Here is a 15,964-nt window from a genome sequence, read left to right as displayed (position 1 = left end):
TACAGAAAAAATTAAAAAGCCAAGAAAAAAACCTAAGTAAAGAAGAAACAGAAAAAAGTAAGACAAAAAAGTCAGAAAGAAAAGCTAAGAAGAGAAAAGTATAAATAGAGGACAAACCAGTCCCTACCCTCATTGAGCCCAGCCTGATGAAGGCGAAGTAACGCCGAAACGTCGCGACGGGCTCAATAGAACAACTAATGGCCACTACTACCCAATGATGGGCAATTTTTTGATCCGGGGGCATCAGTGCCTACCCCAGTCGAGTGAGCGTGCATCAGGGGACCCAGACTTCTGCCTGGGACCCCTTTCTTTCCCCAAACCCTTACCAGCCAGGTCCCGGTGGGGTGGGTGATGCCCCTACCCACATCTCCTACCCTAACCTTAACCTATCCCCCCCTCCCTGTCCCAAACCCCAGAAAAAACAGAAAAAAAGCCTAAAAAAATGGAAAAACAAAAAACAGAAAAAGAAGCCTAAATAGAGTGGTTACTAAGGATGGGGGTGCCAGAAAAACAAGATGATAGACAGAGTGGACTAAGGAATAGGGGGTGCCATAAAGAAAAAGGATAGAAAGAAAGCTCCCCAAGTAGGGTTGAGAAGAGAAAAAAAGAGAGAGAGTAAGAAAGCTCCCCAAGTAGGGTTGAGAGGAAAAGAGAAAAGTCACGTAAAAACAGAAAAAGTGACAGAGAGAAAAATAGAAAAAACTAAGTACAGAAAAAATTAAAAAGCCAAGAAAAAAACCTAAGTAAAGAAGAAACAGAAAAAAGTAAGACAAAAAAGTCAGAAAGAAAAGCTAAGAAGAGAAAAGTATAAATAGAGGACAAACCAGTCCCTACCCTCATTGAGCCCAGCCTGATGAAGGCGAAGTAACGCCGAAACGTCGCGACGGGCTCAATAGAACAACTAATGGCCACTACTACCCAATGATGGGCAATTTTTTGATCCGGGGGCATCAGTGCCTACCCCAGTCGAGTGAGCGTGCATCAGGGGACCCAGACTTCTGCCTGGGACCCCTTTCTTTCCCCAAACCCTTACCAGCCAGGTCCCGGTGGGGTGGGTGATGCCCCTACCCACATCTCCTACCCTAACCTTAACCTATCCCCCCCTCCCTGTCCCAAACCCCAGAAAAAACAGAAAAAAAGCCTAAAAAAATGGAAAAACAAAAAACAGAAAAAGAAGCCTAAATAGAGTGGTTACTAAGGATGGGGGTGCCAGAAAAACAAGATGATAGACAGAGTGGACTAAGGAATAGGGGGTGCCATAAAGAAAAAGGATAGAAAGAAAGCTCCCCAAGTAGGGTTGAGAAGAGAAAAAAAGAGAGAGAGTAAGAAAGCTCCCCAAGTAGGGTTGAGAGGAAAAGAGAAAAGTCACGTAAAAACAGAAAAAGTGACAGAGAGAAAAATAGAAAAAACTAAGTACAGAAAAAATTAAAAAGCCAAGAAAAAAACCTAAGTAAAGAAGAAACAGAAAAAAGTAAGACAAAAAAGTCAGAAAGAAAAGCTAAGAAGAGAAAAGTATAAATAGAGGACAAACCAGTCCCTACCCTCATTGAGCCCAGCCTGATGAAGGCGAAGTAACGCCGAAACGTCGCGACGGGCTCAATAGAACAACTAATGGCCACTACTACCCAATGATGGGCAATTTTTTGATCCGGGGGCATCAGTGCCTACCCCAGTCGAGTGAGCGTGCATCAGGGGACCCAGACTTCTGCCTGGGACCCCTTTCTTTCCCCAAACCCTTACCAGCCAGGTCCCGGTGGGGTGGGTGATGCCCCTACCCACATCTCCTACCCTAACCTTAACCTATCCCCCCCTCCCTGTCCCAAACCCCAGAAAAAACAGAAAAAAAGCCTAAAAAAATGGAAAAACAAAAAACAGAAAAAGAAGCCTAAATAGAGTGGTTACTAAGGATGGGGGTGCCAGAAAAACAAGATGATAGACAGAGTGGACTAAGGAATAGGGGGTGCCATAAAGAAAAAGGATAGAAAGAAAGCTCCCCAAGTAGGGTTGAGAAGAGAAAAAAAGAGAGAGAGTAAGAAAGCTCCCCAAGTAGGGTTGAGAGGAAAAGAGAAAAGTCACGTAAAAACAGAAAAAGTGACAGAGAGAAAAATAGAAAAAACTAAGTACAGAAAAAATTAAAAAGCCAAGAAAAAAACCTAAGTAAAGAAGAAACAGAAAAAAGTAAGACAAAAAAGTCAGAAAGAAAAGCTAAGAAGAGAAAAGTATAAATAGAGGACAAACCAGTCCCTACCCTCATTGAGCCCAGCCTGATGAAGGCGAAGTAACGCCGAAACGTCGCGACGGGCTCAATAGAACAACTAATGGCCACTACTACCCAATGATGGGCAATTTTTTGATCCGGGGGCATCAGTGCCTACCCCAGTCGAGTGAGCGTGCATCAGGGGACCCAGACTTCTGCCTGGGACCCCTTTCTTTCCCCAAACCCTTACCAGCCAGGTCCCGGTGGGGTGGGTGATGCCCCTACCCACATCTCCTACCCTAACCTTAACCTATCCCCCCCTCCCTGTCCCAAACCCCAGAAAAAACAGAAAAAAAGCCTAAAAAAATGGAAAAACAAAAAACAGAAAAAGAAGCCTAAATAGAGTGGTTACTAAGGATGGGGGTGCCAGAAAAACAAGATGATAGACAGAGTGGACTAAGGAATAGGGGGTGCCATAAAGAAAAAGGATAGAAAGAAAGCTCCCCAAGTAGGGTTGAGAAGAGAAAAAAAGAGAGAGAGTAAGAAAGCTCCCCAAGTAGGGTTGAGAGGAAAAGAGAAAAGTCACGTAAAAACAGAAAAAGTGACAGAGAGAAAAATAGAAAAAACTAAGTACAGAAAAAATTAAAAAGCCAAGAAAAAAACCTAAGTAAAGAAGAAACAGAAAAAAGTAAGACAAAAAAGTCAGAAAGAAAAGCTAAGAAGAGAAAAGTATAAATAGAGGACAAACCAGTCCCTACCCTCATTGAGCCCAGCCTGATGAAGGCGAAGTAACGCCGAAACGTCGCGACGGGCTCAATAGAACAACTAATGGCCACTACTACCCAATGATGGGCAATTTTTTGATCCGGGGGCATCAGTGCCTACCCCAGTCGAGTGAGCGTGCATCAGGGGACCCAGACTTCTGCCTGGGACCCCTTTCTTTCCCCAAACCCTTACCAGCCAGGTCCCGGTGGGGTGGGTGATGCCCCTACCCACATCTCCTACCCTAACCTTAACCTATCCCCCCCTCCCTGTCCCAAACCCCAGAAAAAACAGAAAAAAAGCCTAAAAAAATGGAAAAACAAAAAACAGAAAAAGAAGCCTAAATAGAGTGGTTACTAAGGATGGGGGTGCCAGAAAAACAAGATGATAGACAGAGTGGACTAAGGAATAGGGGGTGCCATAAAGAAAAAGGATAGAAAGAAAGCTCCCCAAGTAGGGTTGAGAAGAGAAAAAAAGAGAGAGAGTAAGAAAGCTCCCCAAGTAGGGTTGAGAGGAAAAGAGAAAAGTCACGTAAAAACAGAAAAAGTGACAGAGAGAAAAATAGAAAAAACTAAGTACAGAAAAAATTAAAAAGCCAAGAAAAAAACCTAAGTAAAGAAGAAACAGAAAAAAGTAAGACAAAAAAGTCAGAAAGAAAAGCTAAGAAGAGAAAAGTATAAATAGAGGACAAACCAGTCCCTACCCTCATTGAGCCCAGCCTGATGAAGGCGAAGTAACGCCGAAACGTCGCGACGGGCTCAATAGAACAACTAATGGCCACTACTACCCAATGATGGGCAATTTTTTGATCCGGGGGCATCAGTGCCTACCCCAGTCGAGTGAGCGTGCATCAGGGGACCCAGACTTCTGCCTGGGACCCCTTTCTTTCCCCAAACCCTTACCAGCCAGGTCCCGGTGGGGTGGGTGATGCCCCTACCCACATCTCCTACCCTAACCTTAACCTATCCCCCCCTCCCTGTCCCAAACCCCAGAAAAAACAGAAAAAAAGCCTAAAAAAATGGAAAAACAAAAAACAGAAAAAGAAGCCTAAATAGAGTGGTTACTAAGGATGGGGGTGCCAGAAAAACAAGATGATAGACAGAGTGGACTAAGGAATAGGGGGTGCCATAAAGAAAAAGGATAGAAAGAAAGCTCCCCAAGTAGGGTTGAGAAGAGAAAAAAAGAGAGAGAGTAAGAAAGCTCCCCAAGTAGGGTTGAGAGGAAAAGAGAAAAGTCACGTAAAAACAGAAAAAGTGACAGAGAGAAAAATAGAAAAAACTAAGTACAGAAAAAATTAAAAAGCCAAGAAAAAAACCTAAGTAAAGAAGAAACAGAAAAAAGTAAGACAAAAAAGTCAGAAAGAAAAGCTAAGAAGAGAAAAGTATAAATAGAGGACAAACCAGTCCCTACCCTCATTGAGCCCAGCCTGATGAAGGCGAAGTAACGCCGAAACGTCGCGACGGGCTCAATAGAACAACTAATGGCCACTACTACCCAATGATGGGCAATTTTTTGATCCGGGGGCATCAGTGCCTACCCCAGTCGAGTGAGCGTGCATCAGGGGACCCAGACTTCTGCCTGGGACCCCTTTCTTTCCCCAAACCCTTACCAGCCAGGTCCCGGTGGGGTGGGTGATGCCCCTACCCACATCTCCTACCCTAACCTTAACCTATCCCCCCCTCCCTGTCCCAAACCCCAGAAAAAACAGAAAAAAAGCCTAAAAAAATGGAAAAACAAAAAACAGAAAAAGAAGCCTAAATAGAGTGGTTACTAAGGATGGGGGTGCCAGAAAAACAAGATGATAGACAGAGTGGACTAAGGAATAGGGGGTGCCATAAAGAAAAAGGATAGAAAGAAAGCTCCCCAAGTAGGGTTGAGAAGAGAAAAAAAGAGAGAGAGTAAGAAAGCTCCCCAAGTAGGGTTGAGAGGAAAAGAGAAAAGTCACGTAAAAACAGAAAAAGTGACAGAGAGAAAAATAGAAAAAACTAAGTACAGAAAAAATTAAAAAGCCAAGAAAAAAACCTAAGTAAAGAAGAAACAGAAAAAAGTAAGACAAAAAAGTCAGAAAGAAAAGCTAAGAAGAGAAAAGTATAAATAGAGGACAAACCAGTCCCTACCCTCATTGAGCCCAGCCTGATGAAGGCGAAGTAACGCCGAAACGTCGCGACGGGCTCAATAGAACAACTAATGGCCACTACTACCCAATGATGGGCAATTTTTTGATCCGGGGGCATCAGTGCCTACCCCAGTCGAGTGAGCGTGCATCAGGGGACCCAGACTTCTGCCTGGGACCCCTTTCTTTCCCCAAACCCTTACCAGCCAGGTCCCGGTGGGGTGGGTGATGCCCCTACCCACATCTCCTACCCTAACCTTAACCTATCCCCCCCTCCCTGTCCCAAACCCCAGAAAAAACAGAAAAAAAGCCTAAAAAAATGGAAAAACAAAAAACAGAAAAAGAAGCCTAAATAGAGTGGTTACTAAGGATGGGGGTGCCAGAAAAACAAGATGATAGACAGAGTGGACTAAGGAATAGGGGGTGCCATAAAGAAAAAGGATAGAAAGAAAGCTCCCCAAGTAGGGTTGAGAAGAGAAAAAAAGAGAGAGAGTAAGAAAGCTCCCCAAGTAGGGTTGAGAGGAAAAGAGAAAAGTCACGTAAAAACAGAAAAAGTGACAGAGAGAAAAATAGAAAAAACTAAGTACAGAAAAAATTAAAAAGCCAAGAAAAAAACCTAAGTAAAGAAGAAACAGAAAAAAGTAAGACAAAAAAGTCAGAAAGAAAAGCTAAGAAGAGAAAAGTATAAATAGAGGACAAACCAGTCCCTACCCTCATTGAGCCCAGCCTGATGAAGGCGAAGTAACGCCGAAACGTCGCGACGGGCTCAATAGAACAACTAATGGCCACTACTACCCAATGATGGGCAATTTTTTGATCCGGGGGCATCAGTGCCTACCCCAGTCGAGTGAGCGTGCATCAGGGGACCCAGACTTCTGCCTGGGACCCCTTTCTTTCCCCAAACCCTTACCAGCCAGGTCCCGGTGGGGTGGGTGATGCCCCTACCCACATCTCCTACCCTAACCTTAACCTATCCCCCCCTCCCTGTCCCAAACCCCAGAAAAAACAGAAAAAAAGCCTAAAAAAATGGAAAAACAAAAAACAGAAAAAGAAGCCTAAATAGAGTGGTTACTAAGGATGGGGGTGCCAGAAAAACAAGATGATAGACAGAGTGGACTAAGGAATAGGGGGTGCCATAAAGAAAAAGGATAGAAAGAAAGCTCCCCAAGTAGGGTTGAGAAGAGAAAAAAAGAGAGAGAGTAAGAAAGCTCCCCAAGTAGGGTTGAGAGGAAAAGAGAAAAGTCACGTAAAAACAGAAAAAGTGACAGAGAGAAAAATAGAAAAAACTAAGTACAGAAAAAATTAAAAAGCCAAGAAAAAAACCTAAGTAAAGAAGAAACAGAAAAAAGTAAGACAAAAAAGTCAGAAAGAAAAGCTAAGAAGAGAAAAGTATAAATAGAGGACAAACCAGTCCCTACCCTCATTGAGCCCAGCCTGATGAAGGCGAAGTAACGCCGAAACGTCGCGACGGGCTCAATAGAACAACTAATGGCCACTACTACCCAATGATGGGCAATTTTTTGATCCGGGGGCATCAGTGCCTACCCCAGTCGAGTGAGCGTGCATCAGGGGACCCAGACTTCTGCCTGGGACCCCTTTCTTTCCCCAAACCCTTACCAGCCAGGTCCCGGTGGGGTGGGTGATGCCCCTACCCACATCTCCTACCCTAACCTTAACCTATCCCCCCCTCCCTGTCCCAAACCCCAGAAAAAACAGAAAAAAAGCCTAAAAAAATGGAAAAACAAAAAACAGAAAAAGAAGCCTAAATAGAGTGGTTACTAAGGATGGGGGTGCCAGAAAAACAAGATGATAGACAGAGTGGACTAAGGAATAGGGGGTGCCATAAAGAAAAAGGATAGAAAGAAAGCTCCCCAAGTAGGGTTGAGAAGAGAAAAAAAGAGAGAGAGTAAGAAAGCTCCCCAAGTAGGGTTGAGAGGAAAAGAGAAAAGTCACGTAAAAACAGAAAAAGTGACAGAGAGAAAAATAGAAAAAACTAAGTACAGAAAAAATTAAAAAGCCAAGAAAAAAACCTAAGTAAAGAAGAAACAGAAAAAAGTAAGACAAAAAAGTCAGAAAGAAAAGCTAAGAAGAGAAAAGTATAAATAGAGGACAAACCAGTCCCTACCCTCATTGAGCCCAGCCTGATGAAGGCGAAGTAACGCCGAAACGTCGCGACGGGCTCAATAGAACAACTAATGGCCACTACTACCCAATGATGGGCAATTTTTTGATCCGGGGGCATCAGTGCCTACCCCAGTCGAGTGAGCGTGCATCAGGGGACCCAGACTTCTGCCTGGGACCCCTTTCTTTCCCCAAACCCTTACCAGCCAGGTCCCGGTGGGGTGGGTGATGCCCCTACCCACATCTCCTACCCTAACCTTAACCTATCCCCCCCTCCCTGTCCCAAACCCCAGAAAAAACAGAAAAAAAGCCTAAAAAAATGGAAAAACAAAAAACAGAAAAAGAAGCCTAAATAGAGTGGTTACTAAGGATGGGGGTGCCAGAAAAACAAGATGATAGACAGAGTGGACTAAGGAATAGGGGGTGCCATAAAGAAAAAGGATAGAAAGAAAGCTCCCCAAGTAGGGTTGAGAAGAGAAAAAAAGAGAGAGAGTAAGAAAGCTCCCCAAGTAGGGTTGAGAGGAAAAGAGAAAAGTCACGTAAAAACAGAAAAAGTGACAGAGAGAAAAATAGAAAAAACTAAGTACAGAAAAAATTAAAAAGCCAAGAAAAAAACCTAAGTAAAGAAGAAACAGAAAAAAGTAAGACAAAAAAGTCAGAAAGAAAAGCTAAGAAGAGAAAAGTATAAATAGAGGACAAACCAGTCCCTACCCTCATTGAGCCCAGCCTGATGAAGGCGAAGTAACGCCGAAACGTCGCGACGGGCTCAATAGAACAACTAATGGCCACTACTACCCAATGATGGGCAATTTTTTGATCCGGGGGCATCAGTGCCTACCCCAGTCGAGTGAGCGTGCATCAGGGGACCCAGACTTCTGCCTGGGACCCCTTTCTTTCCCCAAACCCTTACCAGCCAGGTCCCGGTGGGGTGGGTGATGCCCCTACCCACATCTCCTACCCTAACCTTAACCTATCCCCCCCTCCCTGTCCCAAACCCCAGAAAAAACAGAAAAAAAGCCTAAAAAAATGGAAAAACAAAAAACAGAAAAAGAAGCCTAAATAGAGTGGTTACTAAGGATGGGGGTGCCAGAAAAACAAGATGATAGACAGAGTGGACTAAGGAATAGGGGGTGCCATAAAGAAAAAGGATAGAAAGAAAGCTCCCCAAGTAGGGTTGAGAAGAGAAAAAAAGAGAGAGAGTAAGAAAGCTCCCCAAGTAGGGTTGAGAGGAAAAGAGAAAAGTCACGTAAAAACAGAAAAAGTGACAGAGAGAAAAATAGAAAAAACTAAGTACAGAAAAAATTAAAAAGCCAAGAAAAAAACCTAAGTAAAGAAGAAACAGAAAAAAGTAAGACAAAAAAGTCAGAAAGAAAAGCTAAGAAGAGAAAAGTATAAATAGAGGACAAACCAGTCCCTACCCTCATTGAGCCCAGCCTGATGAAGGCGAAGTAACGCCGAAACGTCGCGACGGGCTCAATAGAACAACTAATGGCCACTACTACCCAATGATGGGCAATTTTTTGATCCGGGGGCATCAGTGCCTACCCCAGTCGAGTGAGCGTGCATCAGGGGACCCAGACTTCTGCCTGGGACCCCTTTCTTTCCCCAAACCCTTACCAGCCAGGTCCCGGTGGGGTGGGTGATGCCCCTACCCACATCTCCTACCCTAACCTTAACCTATCCCCCCCTCCCTGTCCCAAACCCCAGAAAAAACAGAAAAAAAGCCTAAAAAAATGGAAAAACAAAAAACAGAAAAAGAAGCCTAAATAGAGTGGTTACTAAGGATGGGGGTGCCAGAAAAACAAGATGATAGACAGAGTGGACTAAGGAATAGGGGGTGCCATAAAGAAAAAGGATAGAAAGAAAGCTCCCCAAGTAGGGTTGAGAAGAGAAAAAAAGAGAGAGAGTAAGAAAGCTCCCCAAGTAGGGTTGAGAGGAAAAGAGAAAAGTCACGTAAAAACAGAAAAAGTGACAGAGAGAAAAATAGAAAAAACTAAGTACAGAAAAAATTAAAAAGCCAAGAAAAAAACCTAAGTAAAGAAGAAACAGAAAAAAGTAAGACAAAAAAGTCAGAAAGAAAAGCTAAGAAGAGAAAAGTATAAATAGAGGACAAACCAGTCCCTACCCTCATTGAGCCCAGCCTGATGAAGGCGAAGTAACGCCGAAACGTCGCGACGGGCTCAATAGAACAACTAATGGCCACTACTACCCAATGATGGGCAATTTTTTGATCCGGGGGCATCAGTGCCTACCCCAGTCGAGTGAGCGTGCATCAGGGGACCCAGACTTCTGCCTGGGACCCCTTTCTTTCCCCAAACCCTTACCAGCCAGGTCCCGGTGGGGTGGGTGATGCCCCTACCCACATCTCCTACCCTAACCTTAACCTATCCCCCCTCCCTGTCCCAAACCCCAGAAAAAACAGAAAAAAAGCCTAAAAAAATGGAAAAACAAAAAACAGAAAAAGAAGCCTAAATAGAGTGGTTACTAAGGATGGGGGTGCCAGAAAAACAAGATGATAGACAGAGTGGACTAAGGAATAGGGGGTGCCATAAAGAAAAAGGATAGAAAGAAAGCTCCCCAAGTAGGGTTGAGAAGAGAAAAAAAGAGAGAGAGTAAGAAAGCTCCCCAAGTAGGGTTGAGAGGAAAAGAGAAAAGTCACGTAAAAACAGAAAAAGTGACAGAGAGAAAAATAGAAAAAACTAAGTACAGAAAAAATTAAAAAGCCAAGAAAAAAACCTAAGTAAAGAAGAAACAGAAAAAAGTAAGACAAAAAAGTCAGAAAGAAAAGCTAAGAAGAGAAAAGTATAAATAGAGGACAAACCAGTCCCTACCCTCATTGAGCCCAGCCTGATGAAGGCGAAGTAACGCCGAAACGTCGCGACGGGCTCAATAGAACAACTAATGGCCACTACTACCCAATGATGGGCAATTTTTTGATCCGGGGGCATCAGTGCCTACCCCAGTCGAGTGAGCGTGCATCAGGGGACCCAGACTTCTGCCTGGGACCCCTTTCTTTCCCCAAACCCTTACCAGCCAGGTCCCGGTGGGGTGGGTGATGCCCCTACCCACATCTCCTACCCTAACCTTAACCTATCCCCCCCTCCCTGTCCCAAACCCCAGAAAAAACAGAAAAAAAGCCTAAAAAAATGGAAAAACAAAAAACAGAAAAAGAAGCCTAAATAGAGTGGTTACTAAGGATGGGGGTGCCAGAAAAACAAGATGATAGACAGAGTGGACTAAGGAATAGGGGGTGCCATAAAGAAAAAGGATAGAAAGAAAGCTCCCCAAGTAGGGTTGAGAAGAGAAAAAAAGAGAGAGAGTAAGAAAGCTCCCCAAGTAGGGTTGAGAGGAAAAGAGAAAAGTCACGTAAAAACAGAAAAAGTGACAGAGAGAAAAATAGAAAAAACTAAGTACAGAAAAAATTAAAAAGCCAAGAAAAAAACCTAAGTAAAGAAGAAACAGAAAAAAGTAAGACAAAAAAGTCAGAAAGAAAAGCTAAGAAGAGAAAAGTATAAATAGAGGACAAACCAGTCCCTACCCTCATTGAGCCCAGCCTGATGAAGGCGAAGTAACGCCGAAACGTCGCGACGGGCTCAATAGAACAACTAATGGCCACTACTACCCAATGATGGGCAATTTTTTGATCCGGGGGCATCAGTGCCTACCCCAGTCGAGTGAGCGTGCATCAGGGGACCCAGACTTCTGCCTGGGACCCCTTTCTTTCCCCAAACCCTTACCAGCCAGGTCCCGGTGGGGTGGGTGATGCCCCTACCCACATCTCCTACCCTAACCTTAACCTATCCCCCCCTCCCTGTCCCAAACCCCAGAAAAAACAGAAAAAAAGCCTAAAAAAATGGAAAAACAAAAAACAGAAAAAGAAGCCTAAATAGAGTGGTTACTAAGGATGGGGGTGCCAGAAAAACAAGATGATAGACAGAGTGGACTAAGGAATAGGGGGTGCCATAAAGAAAAAGGATAGAAAGAAAGCTCCCCAAGTAGGGTTGAGAAGAGAAAAAAAGAGAGAGAGTAAGAAAGCTCCCCAAGTAGGGTTGAGAGGAAAAGAGAAAAGTCACGTAAAAACAGAAAAAGTGACAGAGAGAAAAATAGAAAAAACTAAGTACAGAAAAAATTAAAAAGCCAAGAAAAAAACCTAAGTAAAGAAGAAACAGAAAAAAGTAAGACAAAAAAGTCAGAAAGAAAAGCTAAGAAGAGAAAAGTATAAATAGAGGACAAACCAGTCCCTACCCTCATTGAGCCCAGCCTGATGAAGGCGAAGTAACGCCGAAACGTCGCGACGGGCTCAATAGAACAACTAATGGCCACTACTACCCAATGATGGGCAATTTTTTGATCCGGGGGCATCAGTGCCTACCCCAGTCGAGTGAGCGTGCATCAGGGGACCCAGACTTCTGCCTGGGACCCCTTTCTTTCCCCAAACCCTTACCAGCCAGGTCCCGGTGGGGTGGGTGATGCCCCTACCCACATCTCCTACCCTAACCTTAACCTATCCCCCCCTCCCTGTCCCAAACCCCAGAAAAAACAGAAAAAAAGCCTAAAAAAATGGAAAAACAAAAAACAGAAAAAGAAGCCTAAATAGAGTGGTTACTAAGGATGGGGGTGCCAGAAAAACAAGATGATAGACAGAGTGGACTAAGGAATAGGGGGTGCCATAAAGAAAAAGGATAGAAAGAAAGCTCCCCAAGTAGGGTTGAGAAGAGAAAAAAAGAGAGAGAGTAAGAAAGCTCCCCAAGTAGGGTTGAGAGGAAAAGAGAAAAGTCACGTAAAAACAGAAAAAGTGACAGAGAGAAAAATAGAAAAAACTAAGTACAGAAAAAATTAAAAAGCCAAGAAAAAAACCTAAGTAAAGAAGAAACAGAAAAAAGTAAGACAAAAAAGTCAGAAAGAAAAGCTAAGAAGAGAAAAGTATAAATAGAGGACAAACCAGTCCCTACCCTCATTGAGCCCAGCCTGATGAAGGCGAAGTAACGCCGAAACGTCGCGACGGGCTCAATAGAACAACTAATGGCCACTACTACCCAATGATGGGCAATTTTTTGATCCGGGGGCATCAGTGCCTACCCCAGTCGAGTGAGCGTGCATCAGGGGACCCAGACTTCTGCCTGGGACCCCTTTCTTTCCCCAAACCCTTACCAGCCAGGTCCCGGTGGGGTGGGTGATGCCCCTACCCACATCTCCTACCCTAACCTTAACCTATCCCCCCCTCCCTGTCCCAAACCCCAGAAAAAACAGAAAAAAAGCCTAAAAAAATGGAAAAACAAAAAACAGAAAAAGAAGCCTAAATAGAGTGGTTACTAAGGATGGGGGTGCCAGAAAAACAAGATGATAGACAGAGTGGACTAAGGAATAGGGGGTGCCATAAAGAAAAAGGATAGAAAGAAAGCTCCCCAAGTAGGGTTGAGAAGAGAAAAAAAGAGAGAGAGTAAGAAAGCTCCCCAAGTAGGGTTGAGAGGAAAAGAGAAAAGTCACGTAAAAACAGAAAAAGTGACAGAGAGAAAAATAGAAAAAACTAAGTACAGAAAAAATTAAAAAGCCAAGAAAAAAACCTAAGTAAAGAAGAAACAGAAAAAAGTAAGACAAAAAAGTCAGAAAGAAAAGCTAAGAAGAGAAAAGTATAAATAGAGGACAAACCAGTCCCTACCCTCATTGAGCCCAGCCTGATGAAGGCGAAGTAACGCCGAAACGTCGCGACGGGCTCAATAGAACAACTAATGGCCACTACTACCCAATGATGGGCAATTTTTTGATCCGGGGGCATCAGTGCCTACCCCAGTCGAGTGAGCGTGCATCAGGGGACCCAGACTTCTGCCTGGGACCCCTTTCTTTCCCCAAACCCTTACCAGCCAGGTCCCGGTGGGGTGGGTGATGCCCCTACCCACATCTCCTACCCTAACCTTAACCTATCCCCCCCTCCCTGTCCCAAACCCCAGAAAAAACAGAAAAAAAGCCTAAAAAAATGGAAAAACAAAAAACAGAAAAAGAAGCCTAAATAGAGTGGTTACTAAGGATGGGGGTGCCAGAAAAACAAGATGATAGACAGAGTGGACTAAGGAATAGGGGGTGCCATAAAGAAAAAGGATAGAAAGAAAGCTCCCCAAGTAGGGTTGAGAAGAGAAAAAAAGAGAGAGAGTAAGAAAGCTCCCCAAGTAGGGTTGAGAGGAAAAGAGAAAAGTCACGTAAAAACAGAAAAAGTGACAGAGAGAAAAATAGAAAAAACTAAGTACAGAAAAAATTAAAAAGCCAAGAAAAAAACCTAAGTAAAGAAGAAACAGAAAAAAGTAAGACAAAAAAGTCAGAAAGAAAAGCTAAGAAGAGAAAAGTATAAATAGAGGACAAACCAGTCCCTACCCTCATTGAGCCCAGCCTGATGAAGGCGAAGTAACGCCGAAACGTCGCGACGGGCTCAATAGAACAACTAATGGCCACTACTACCCAATGATGGGCAATTTTTTGATCCGGGGGCATCAGTGCCTACCCCAGTCGAGTGAGCGTGCATCAGGGGACCCAGACTTCTGCCTGGGACCCCTTTCTTTCCCCAAACCCTTACCAGCCAGGTCCCGGTGGGGTGGGTGATGCCCCTACCCACATCTCCTACCCTAACCTTAACCTATCCCCCCCTCCCTGTCCCAAACCCCAGAAAAAACAGAAAAAAAGCCTAAAAAAATGGAAAAACAAAAAACAGAAAAAGAAGCCTAAATAGAGTGGTTACTAAGGATGGGGGTGCCAGAAAAACAAGATGATAGACAGAGTGGACTAAGGAATAGGGGGTGCCATAAAGAAAAAGGATAGAAAGAAAGCTCCCCAAGTAGGGTTGAGAAGAGAAAAAAAGAGAGAGAGTAAGAAAGCTCCCCAAGTAGGGTTGAGAGGAAAAGAGAAAAGTCACGTAAAAACAGAAAAAGTGACAGAGAGAAAAATAGAAAAAACTAAGTACAGAAAAAATTAAAAAGCCAAGAAAAAAACCTAAGTAAAGAAGAAACAGAAAAAAGTAAGACAAAAAAGTCAGAAAGAAAAGCTAAGAAGAGAAAAGTATAAATAGAGGACAAACCAGTCCCTACCCTCATTGAGCCCAGCCTGATGAAGGCGAAGTAACGCCGAAACGTCGCGACGGGCTCAATAGAACAACTAATGGCCACTACTACCCAATGATGGGCAATTTTTTGATCCGGGGGCATCAGTGCCTACCCCAGTCGAGTGAGCGTGCATCAGGGGACCCAGACTTCTGCCTGGGACCCCTTTCTTTCCCCAAACCCTTACCAGCCAGGTCCCGGTGGGGTGGGTGATGCCCCTACCCACATCTCCTACCCTAACCTTAACCTATCCCCCCCTCCCTGTCCCAAACCCCAGAAAAAACAGAAAAAAAGCCTAAAAAAATGGAAAAACAAAAAACAGAAAAAGAAGCCTAAATAGAGTGGTTACTAAGGATGGGGGTGCCAGAAAAACAAGATGATAGACAGAGTGGACTAAGGAATAGGGGGTGCCATAAAGAAAAAGGATAGAAAGAAAGCTCCCCAAGTAGGGTTGAGAAGAGAAAAAAAGAGAGAGAGTAAGAAAGCTCCCCAAGTAGGGTTGAGAGGAAAAGAGAAAAGTCACGTAAAAACAGAAAAAGTGACAGAGAGAAAAATAGAAAAAACTAAGTACAGAAAAAATTAAAAAGCCAAGAAAAAAACCTAAGTAAAGAAGAAACAGAAAAAAGTAAGACAAAAAAGTCAGAAAGAAAAGCTAAGAAGAGAAAAGTATAAATAGAGGACAAACCAGTCCCTACCCTCATTGAGCCCAGCCTGATGAAGGCGAAGTAACGCCGAAACGTCGCGACGGGCTCAATAGAACAACTAATGGCCACTACTACCCAATGATGGGCAATTTTTTGATCCGGGGGCATCAGTGCCTACCCCAGTCGAGTGAGCGTGCATCAGGGGACCCAGACTTCTGCCTGGGACCCCTTTCTTTCCCCAAACCCTTACCAGCCAGGTCCCGGTGGGGTGGGTGATGCCCCTACCCACATCTCCTACCCTAACCTTAACCTATCCCCCCCTCCCTGTCCCAAACCCCAGAAAAAACAGAAAAAAAGCCTAAAAAAATGGAAAAACAAAAAACAGAAAAAGAAGCCTAAATAGAGTGGTTACTAAGGATGGGGGTGCCAGAAAAACAAGATGATAGACAGAGTGGACTAAGGAATAGGGGGTGCCATAAAGAAAAAGGATAGAAAGAAAGCTCCCCAAGTAGGGTTGAGAAGAGAAAAAAAGAGAGAGAGTAAGAAAGCTCCCCAAGTAGGGTTGAGAGGAAAAGAGAAAAGTCACGTAAAAACAGAAAAAGTGACAGAGAGAAAAATAGAAAAAACTAAGTACAGAAAAAATTAAAAAGCCAAGAAAAAAACCTAAGTAAAGAAGAAACAGAAAAAAGTAAGACAAAAAAGTCAGAAAGAAAAGCTAAGAAGAGAAAAGTATAAATAGAGGACAAACCAGTCCCTACCCTCATTGAGCCCAGCCTGATGAAGGCGAAGTAACGCCGAAACGTCGCGACGGGCTCAATAGAACAACTAATGGCCACTACTACCCAATGATGGGCAATTTTTTGATCCGGGGGCATCAGTGCCTACCCCAGTCGAGTGAGCGTGCATCAGGGGACCCAGACTTCTGCCTGGGACCCCTTTCTTTCCCCAAACCCTTACCAGCCAGGTCCCGGTGGGGTGGGTGATGCCCCTACCCACATCTCCTACCCTAACCTTAACCTATCCCCCCCTCCCTGTCCCAAAC

This window comes from Astatotilapia calliptera, chromosome 1 (genome assembly GCF_964374335.1).
Source record: "Astatotilapia calliptera chromosome 1, fAstCal68.1, whole genome shotgun sequence".
Taxonomy (NCBI): domain Eukaryota; kingdom Metazoa; phylum Chordata; class Actinopteri; order Cichliformes; family Cichlidae; genus Astatotilapia; species Astatotilapia calliptera.
The sequence above is the reverse complement of the archived record's forward strand: the minus strand, read 5'-3'. Positions refer to the sequence as shown.